Below are 9021 nucleotides of genomic sequence, written 5' to 3' on the forward strand. Positions count from 1 at the left end.
CTACAGGGGTGGCTTCTGTGTCAAGCTGCTAGAAGCTTTCCCTATGTGTGATAGAACCAATGCCAGCTGGCTCCAAGATGGACCTGCCACTGGCCAAGGCTGAGCCAATCAGCAACGGTGGTAGTGCCTCTGGATAACATAGTCAAGGGGAAAAAGTTGCTGCACAACTGCAATTGCAGCCAGAGAGAGGAGTGAGAATATGTGAGAGAAACAGCTCTGCAGACACCAAGGTCAGTGAAGAAGAGGGGGAGGAGGTGCTCCACGTGCTGGAGCAGAGATTCCCCTGCAGCCCGTGATGAAGACCATGGTGAGGCAGGCTGTCCCCCCACAGCCCATGGAGGTTAACGGTGGAGCAGATATCCACCTGCAGCCTGTGGAGGACCCCACACCAGAGCAGGTGGATGCACCCAAAGAAGACTGTGACCCTGTGGGAAGCCCATGCTGGAGCAAGCTCCTGGCAGGACCTGTCAACCTGTGGAGAGAGGAGCCCAGGATGGAGCATGTTTGCTGGCAGGACTTGTGACCCCGTGGGGGACCCATACTGGAACAGTTCATGAAGAACTGCAGCCCAGTGGAAAGACTCACGTTGGAGCAGTTCGTGGAGAACTGTCTCCCATGGGATGGACCCCACGCTGGAGCAAGAGAAGAGTGTGAGGAGTTCTCCCACCCTGAAGAGGAAGGAGCGTCAGAGACAACGTGTGATGAACTGACCACGACCCCCATTCCCCATCCCCCTGCACTGCCAGAGGGGGAGGAGGGGGAGAAAATTGGGAGCAAAGCTGAGCCTGGGAAGAAGGGAGGGGTGGTAGGAAGGGGTTTGTAAGATCTGGGTTTTATTTCTCATTACCCTACCCTGATTTGATTGGTAATAAATTAAACTGATTTTCCCCAAGCCGAGCCTGTTTTGCCCGTGATGGTAATTGGTGAATGATCATTCCCTGTCCTTATCTTGACCCATGAGCCTTTTGTTATATTTTCTCTCCCCTGTCCAGTTGAGGAGGGGGAGTGATAGAACAGCTTTGGTGGGCACCTGGCTGATTCTTTAAAGGCCTAAAATAATGCCTAATGAAAGGTTACTAAGGCTGATTCTGTGGGGTTTAGATCTAGTTTGTGTTTTGCGTTATGCTATGTAACAGTATGCATAATTCTGTACCATAGTGAAAATGTGGAATATCAAGGGTGGGGCAGGGGGGAGGGGGACAGAATGTAATGGACAGCTGAATCAGGCTCATAATTTTTGTTTTGAGAAACCATGGACTCTGTTTATGACGAAATGCCTGTAAGTTTCTGTAGGCTTACATACTGCAAGTTAATTGCATCTTTAACAGAAATATCTGATTTTGATTTGTTTTAAAATGTTGACATTGTGTGGTGTGTGCAGGGGGTCTATAGAAGGTCTATATTCTGGAGAGGCTTCCTATGCCCACACTTCAAGAACAGGTATGAGGAACTCATCTACTCCAGCATATATAGACCATATAAACAGATGCAGCAGTGTTTGAGTTCCAGTGATGTATCTGTTAGCAGGGAAGCAAATCTATTTTTCAGGGAGACACAGTGACATGTGAATGTTCAATTCTGCTGTAGTTTGCCAGGAATGTAAATATTTTTATATGGTGGTATACAATATTAGATAATTCCCTGGATTCTTCCCCCATGCATTTTGCACAAAGAATGCACAGTTTTCAAGCACTCATACCACAGACTGAGATGAACCGTAGTTTCCATGTTTCAAGTACTGGCATTGAAGTGAGATATAACCAAGTATTTGACACTTAGAAGTGTCATATGTTGGTGTTGAAGGTTAGACCACTGACATGTAAGTGAGACATACCCAGTTCCTTTATTTTTTTTTATCCTAAAACATTATACCCATGTGTTCCCTCTTCCTGAGAAGTGAAGTGTTCAAATTTTGATGCATTGTCAAATTCCTCTCCAAGTGTTTTATGACTTTCAAGGATGGATTGTAAAACATTGAAACATGGGTGTACTGCCTGCTCCTCTGGGGAATGAGAAAGTAATGGTGATGCTATACTTCCACCCTTGTAAATGCATTCTGAATGAAAAGGGTGAAGGCAACTAAACTTAAAGGCAAGATAAGCATGTAATCAGTTTAATAAATCATTTCATTGCCTGAAATATTGCTTTATGGTAATGCAAAATATTCACATCATGTAGGAGTCATGGCCTCTTAAAATAATGTTAGTGTCGATTTCTGCAGATGTATGGCCCATTGATGTATGGAACCATAAGAATCCAAGCAGATATACAAAAGCTAGACAGAAATGGGCCTCAGTGTGAATGGAGAGGCAGAGCTAGCAAGTGCTTATTTCATGTAGAAGACCCAGGAAGTGCTGGAATATGCAGTGAGTTAGGCTTGGATGGCAAAGGTGTATTGGATGGGAGGGAAGATGCTTCATGAGTGTGTAGGCAGTCCTCAGACTTCTGAATCTGTGGCTGGAAGTCCTCGTCACCATTGCTATCTCCACATCATTCTGATTATGTTATAATGAGTTGTTATTTAATGAGGCACATTTGTCCTTCTCTTTTCTCCCTATCCCTTAGAAGGATGGGAATGAGAGTGGAAATCAATACTGTCCATCTAGTACAGATTTATATTCCCTGTCCTTGCAGAAGTAGCAGATGGCTACCCAGGAAGCCTTCTTCTGGGGCACATTTTCTAGAGGTCCATGGATGAGGAGTTAGTAACAAGATGCAATCTCATCTTATTGTTTGTACTTCGGTTGCATGAGAAGAGCCTAAAAAGCTGTATTAAGTAAAATAGTTGTTCCATGTAAGAAATCGCTGTGCTTGTCCCAGGGACACTGAAGGACTGAATGGAAAAGAAGATCACGTCTCTGATATGGATGGGATGAGATATATGCATCTCTTTATTAAGATGTCATACAGAATATGGAAAAAGTTTGGGGGACTACTGCACTATAATGAACTTGCTTTCAGAAATTTACTGAGAGCAGCTATTTACTGAGGATATCGGTTGCAGCCCTCTGGAATTGAGGGTCAAATAGAGCTGATTATTGTCAGCCCAGAATTAGGATTCTCAATAACTTTGCAGCATTGCTGAGCACCTACTGTTTAACCCTAAATGACATTTATTAAGTTTGCGTAGACAGTGGACTGACGGAGTCACTTCCTCATTATTAAATGTGCATTTTTCTAATCTTGCATCATCTCAGTGCTTTATTTAAAACTAAAATCAATATTCATGGTGCAGAGGGCTTTTTTGCCCAACTCTTTCATAAACCTCTTAAGCACTTCTTAGTTTTTGAGTACCTTCAGTGCAGACACTGAGTATAATGTATCTATGACATGACAGTCTCAGAGAAATTGCTTTAAGTTCTTTAAGAAAGAGCCAAGGTTGTCCATACTGTTTTTGCATCTTCCCAAAAGGGGATTTCTGTCTTATATATGAAAATAAACAGTTATTGAAAAATGTTGCTATGTTGCAATGTATGATGTAATATTAAAGAACAAAATAAGCAATGCTTATTCTTGATAAGTAATTTAACAATTTACTAGTCATTGTACAATGTTGCTAGCAAGTAATTAGAGTTAATTACTGGAGTAATATCTTAAAAATAATATAATGGGGATTAGAGAAGTCAAGTGAGAATAAATGAAAGATTAAGCACAAATTATTTCAAACGTGTGTGCTGCCCAAAGAATGCTCCATATCAGATGTGTCAATTTAAACCCTGCACAAAACAGTTAAATAATGTCCTCTTGTAAAAAGCTGAAGTCAGTGAAATAGTCTGTAATATACTTTACTTTTGTATTATCCTAAAATTGTAATGTAAAAGAACCCTGTTTCAGTTGTCATGTTCTCTGTGGGGTTTTTTCATCCTTTCTTTTCTTTTCTTTTCTTTTTTTTTTTTTTAAACCAGGAATATGGGAACCAATAAGCTAAAGTAATCTGGGAGTTCTTTATGCATATGTCTAAAAGTTAGGGGATGAAATAGATATTATTTTAAACTGTATACATTCAGATTAATCACTAAAAATAAGATGAGAAAGAAATAATGGCATTTCATATAGAGAAAATGAAGACTCTTAGGCCTAGAAGTCTTTGTAATGAATCAATCAAAGTGGAGTTAGTAGAGAGAAGGATTAAAGGACTGTAATAAGACCATGCTACAGATGACCACAACAGGAAAGGCTGGGGAAAGAAGAACTAATCTATGATAAGATAAGAAAGCTATGGATGGATAATAACACTGTGATGATGACTGATAATACCTCCATAATATTAATTTGAAAACCTTTGAGACACTATGGAAATAATAGCTGTTGCAAATTACTGCTTCCTGTATCGTATCAGGAACAGCTTAAGCACAAATCTGGCTGTAGCAAAACTAATGCAAATACCAACCTGAGTAAATAAGAAACAGTTGGTACACAAACATCTCCCTAATCTGGGAATTGAACCAATTACTGCCAAAAAGGCAGACATGATTTCAACAGCTTTTGTTCTAAAAAGAAACTGATTGACATGGGAAAATGGATTGGATCAACCTTAGCACAGAGAATAAAACATTAAGGTAAAGATGCTCATAAAATTAGCCAAGGATATTGATATTTTCTTTTTATGCACTTATTACAGTTCTGCAAACTGAGATGGGGTGGAGACTTTAGGAAGCATCAGGTTATAAATGGTTTTGTAGAATAATAGTTCTAACAGTAAACTGTGATTTAAGAAATTAAGTACAGTGTTTGGGGTCTTATTCAGCGAAGACTTTCTGCTTGCTGATTCCCTTGACTGCAGTTGTTCAATTAGCAGCTTCCAGTGGCATCTCCTGCCTTCACAGATAATAGTGTAAACTTTACACAGCAATTAATAAAGTCAGTATATCTTAAAGCTGGTGCATGATTTTATGGGTTTGGTTGAGAATATAAAATTTGGCAAAAGGGTTCATAAGCTGGAGAAAAAATTGCTGACATTTCAGAAAAACAGAGACTGAAAGATGCCAGACCAGATGAAACAGAGGAAAATAAGAAATAAATGAAACGGTAGTGGAAGCATCTGGTCTGGTCACAGACTGGCAGACAGAGAACTTTTTCCTCAAACTCTCCTACGAAGTATTTGTAAGGGAATAATTGCAGAGGAGAGAATAGGGAAGTCCTTGCTATGTCTCCTAGATTTTGTTATTGAGAGAATTTGTGAAGGTTTTTGGCGAAAAAATTGGAGAAAGACAAGATAGAAGTAAACCATCTGATCAGAAGGGTGGAACAGTTTTCCTAGTGTAAACAAACAATAGAGATCATATTTTCTAGTACTATTCCCAAGACATCTTTTATTGAACGCTGCTGGAAACAGAATATGAGATCTGGCCTATTACAACAGGCTTATGACCTTATTGAAAAGTTCACCATAAAATGTGTTGTCAGGAGACAGGACATGTCACATTAACCCTGAATCTTAAGGCACAACAAGAAAACATTGAAACAGTAGCAATGAGTTTATAGAAAAACACTTGAAGCGCTGTGTACCCAAGAATGTCATTGATATAAAACATTGTCAGTATCTCCCTAATACATTTTACTGTACAATTTTTTGTTATTTCTTTTTACTGCAGTAATTTACAAGTATAGGTGGGTTTCTAACAGCAATCTTTCTTCTTACTAGTCACAAAATCAGCATTATTTTTTTTCCAAGTATGTTGGCTTTATTTCAACTTTCTTTTAAAGAAAGTACTTTACAAAAGCAAGTAGCCATTTTTAATCCCATTTTTCAGCTGGGAGAAAGCGAGTCATGAATTAATTTGGTGAACCATGGAACATTCCTTTCAGTAAGGTGCAGATAAAATCAGGGACAGAACACAGACCTCCTCAAGCTCAGCTCTCCTTCCTTTTGCCTACTCCGTATGATTATTTCACAGCTGACTCTGAACACAGCTTGTAACAAACAGTCCTATTTGGAATATAATGGAGACTTATTTGGGGTATTTAATGATGCAACATGACATGGAAGGGACGTCCTTCAAAAGAGATTCATGCCAGTGGCTTGCACCATGCGAGCGCAGATGTTCAGCAGCGCAGCAGTGAGATGTTCACCATAGTTCTGAGTTCTGTCTAGCAGATCCCCTCCAAATGTGTAAGCTCCTGCAGCTTGTCCATTATGTTCCTGTTTGGCAGAAAGGCGATTGCTGCTGTGCTGACATTAATCACTGAGCTTTTTACTGTGGGTCTGCCATTCTTATGCTGACATGCTTATCTGAAATCAGCATGGGGATGTATCAGACCTGGGGAGGGCTTTTTTTTTTTCCCCAAAATGCTTTTTCTTCTCCTGTAATATTATATTTCTTTCTGTCCCTGAAACTAGGTAAGAAATAAGGATAATAGCAAAACACCACAAGAAAGGAAAAGACTGCAAAGATATACATAGATATATAGATAGTTTTTCAGCTTTTGTGTGGTGTTTTTTCTCCACTTGCCTTACGTGATCAATTGAAATACAGATCTCAGTATATGATACTGCAGGAGGTCTGGTAGCCCATTTCTGTGTTCTTTAAGCAGTCAGTCATTTTATTTCGGTGACATGTTTTGGTGCATACCCACAGCAGCAGTCCTTTGGTGTAGTAGGGGATGCTTTTGTTTGCTGGAGATGGGGTGGAGGTGGTGTTCCTTTTCTGGAGGGGGAAGGGATTTGAGTGTTATGAAAGTTTTGCATTGTGATTTCTATATCACCAATTGTCATGTGGCAGATTAGAAAATGCTGGAAAATAGGATAGCTGGTTTTGAATGTAGAACACAGACACTGAAGGCACCTCTGCTGATGAAAAGTGATTTTTGCATATCTCTTGAATCTTCATACTCCTTTCAATAGGAATGACATTTGAAAAAAGACTGGATCAAATTTTCAGACATGCCGAATAACTAGTGTCTGTTAACTTCGGGTTATCTTGGGGGCTGTTCAGAAATGCTGAATATTAGGACAGATGAAGTGTAGGGTATCTCTTTTCAGGAGCAGCTTGAGACAAGCTGTCTTTAAATCTTGGTGTTGTCTCTACTGACATGTTCTAAAGTCTTTAAATACACCTATTTTACTAGATTAATTACATGTACTAGTACTGTGTTTCACTACTTAAACATTTCTAATCCTTTATTATTTCCTTTACTGAGCTGTTATCAGATGACCAGTTTAATTCTTAAATGACGTTCAACTCATTGCACAAGTAAACTGCTTTGTCACTTGGGGCGACTGGTCGGGGGATCGGGACCACAAGTGGTATTTTCCTCCATCCTTTCATTGGCAGGGAATGATGAGGGAAGAAACAGGAAGAGCCAGGTGATCAATACTTGGCTCAAAGACTGGTGTTACTGGCAAAATTTTTGATTATTTGATCATGGGTCACTCTATACAGCACCAGGCCTGCTGGAAGCACCTGAGATCAGTCACATAGGAATTTAGGTTTCTCTCCCCAAAAAGGTGGCAAGATGAATAGCCCAACTAAAATGTATCTGTACCAATGCACAGAGCAAACAGGAAGAGCTGGAAGCCATTGTCCAGCAGGAAAACTATGATAGAGTGGCCATCATGGTGAGACAACTCGCACAACTGCAGTGCTGCATTGGATGGCTACAAACTCTTCAGAAGGGACAGGCAAGGAAGGAGAGGCAGTGGGGTAGCCCTGTATGTCAAGGAGTGTTTCGATTGTCTAGAGGTTAATGATGGTGACAATAGGGTTGAGTGTTTGTGGGTAAGAATCAGGGGGAAGGCCAACAAGGCAGCTATCATGGTGGGAGTCTGTTGTAGACCACCCAACCAGGATGAGGAGACAGACGAAATATTCTATAAGCAGCGGGGAGAAGTTTCACAGTCCCTAGCGCTTGTTCTCGTGGGGGACTTCAACTTACCAGACGTTTGCTGGAAATACAATACGATAGAGAGGCAACAGTCTCGGAGGTCCCTAGAGTGTGTGGAAGATAACTTCCTGACCCAGCTGGTGGGTGAGCCAACTAGGGAAGGCGCCCCGCTGGACCTGTTGTTTGTGAACAGAGAAGGACTTGTGCGGGATGGAACAGCTGGAGGCCGACTTGGGCATAGCGATCACGAAATGAGAGAGTTTTCAATTCTCAGAGAAGTAAGGAGGGGGGTCAGCAGAACTGCTACCTTGGACTTCCAGAGGGCTGACTTTGGCCTCTTTAGAAGCCTGGTGGACAGAGTCCCTTGGGAGGCAGTCCTGAAGGGCAAAGGAGTCCAGGAAGGCTGGACATTCTTCAAGAAGGAAGTCTTAAAGGCGCATGAGCAGGCTAACCCCATGTGCTGGAAGACGAGGCAGCAGGGAAGAAGACTGGCCTGGCTGAACAGAGAGCTTTGGGTGGAACTCAGGAAAAAAAGGAGAGTTTATGACCTTTGGAAGAAGGGGCAGGCAACTCAGGAAGACCACAAGGATGTTGTGATGTTCTCCAGGTTCCCAGCCCCTTGAGCTGGACGATAGGGGCGGGGAGCAGAATGAAGCCCCCACAATCCAAGGGGAAATGGTTAGTGACCTGCTACACCACTTAGACACCAACAAGTCTATGGGGCCGGATGGGATCCACCCAAGGGTACTGAGGGAGCTGGTGGAAGTGCTCACGGAACCACTTTCCATCATCTACTAGCAGTCCTGGCTAACTGGGGAGGTCCCAGTGGATTGCAGGTTAGCAAATGTGACGCGCATCTTCAAGAAGGGCTGGAAGGAGGATCCGGGGAACTACAGGCCTGTCAGTGTGACCTCAGTGCTGGGGAAGATTGTGGAGCAGATTATCTTGAGTGCCATCACATGGCATGTACAGAACAACCAGGTGATCAGGCTCAGTCAGCATGAGTTTATGAAAGGCAGGTCCTGCCTGACTAACCTGATCTCTTTCTATGACAAAGTGACCTGCTCAGTGGACGAGGGAAAGTCTGTGGATGTAGTCTGCCTAGACTTTAGCAAAGCGTTTGACACCGCTTCCCACAGCATTCTCCTGGAGAAACTGACTGCTCATGGCTTGGACGGGCACACTCTTCACTGGGTA

This window comes from Gavia stellata, chromosome 10, assembly GCF_030936135.1.
Source record: "Gavia stellata isolate bGavSte3 chromosome 10, bGavSte3.hap2, whole genome shotgun sequence".
Lineage (NCBI taxonomy): Eukaryota > Metazoa > Chordata > Aves > Gaviiformes > Gaviidae > Gavia > Gavia stellata.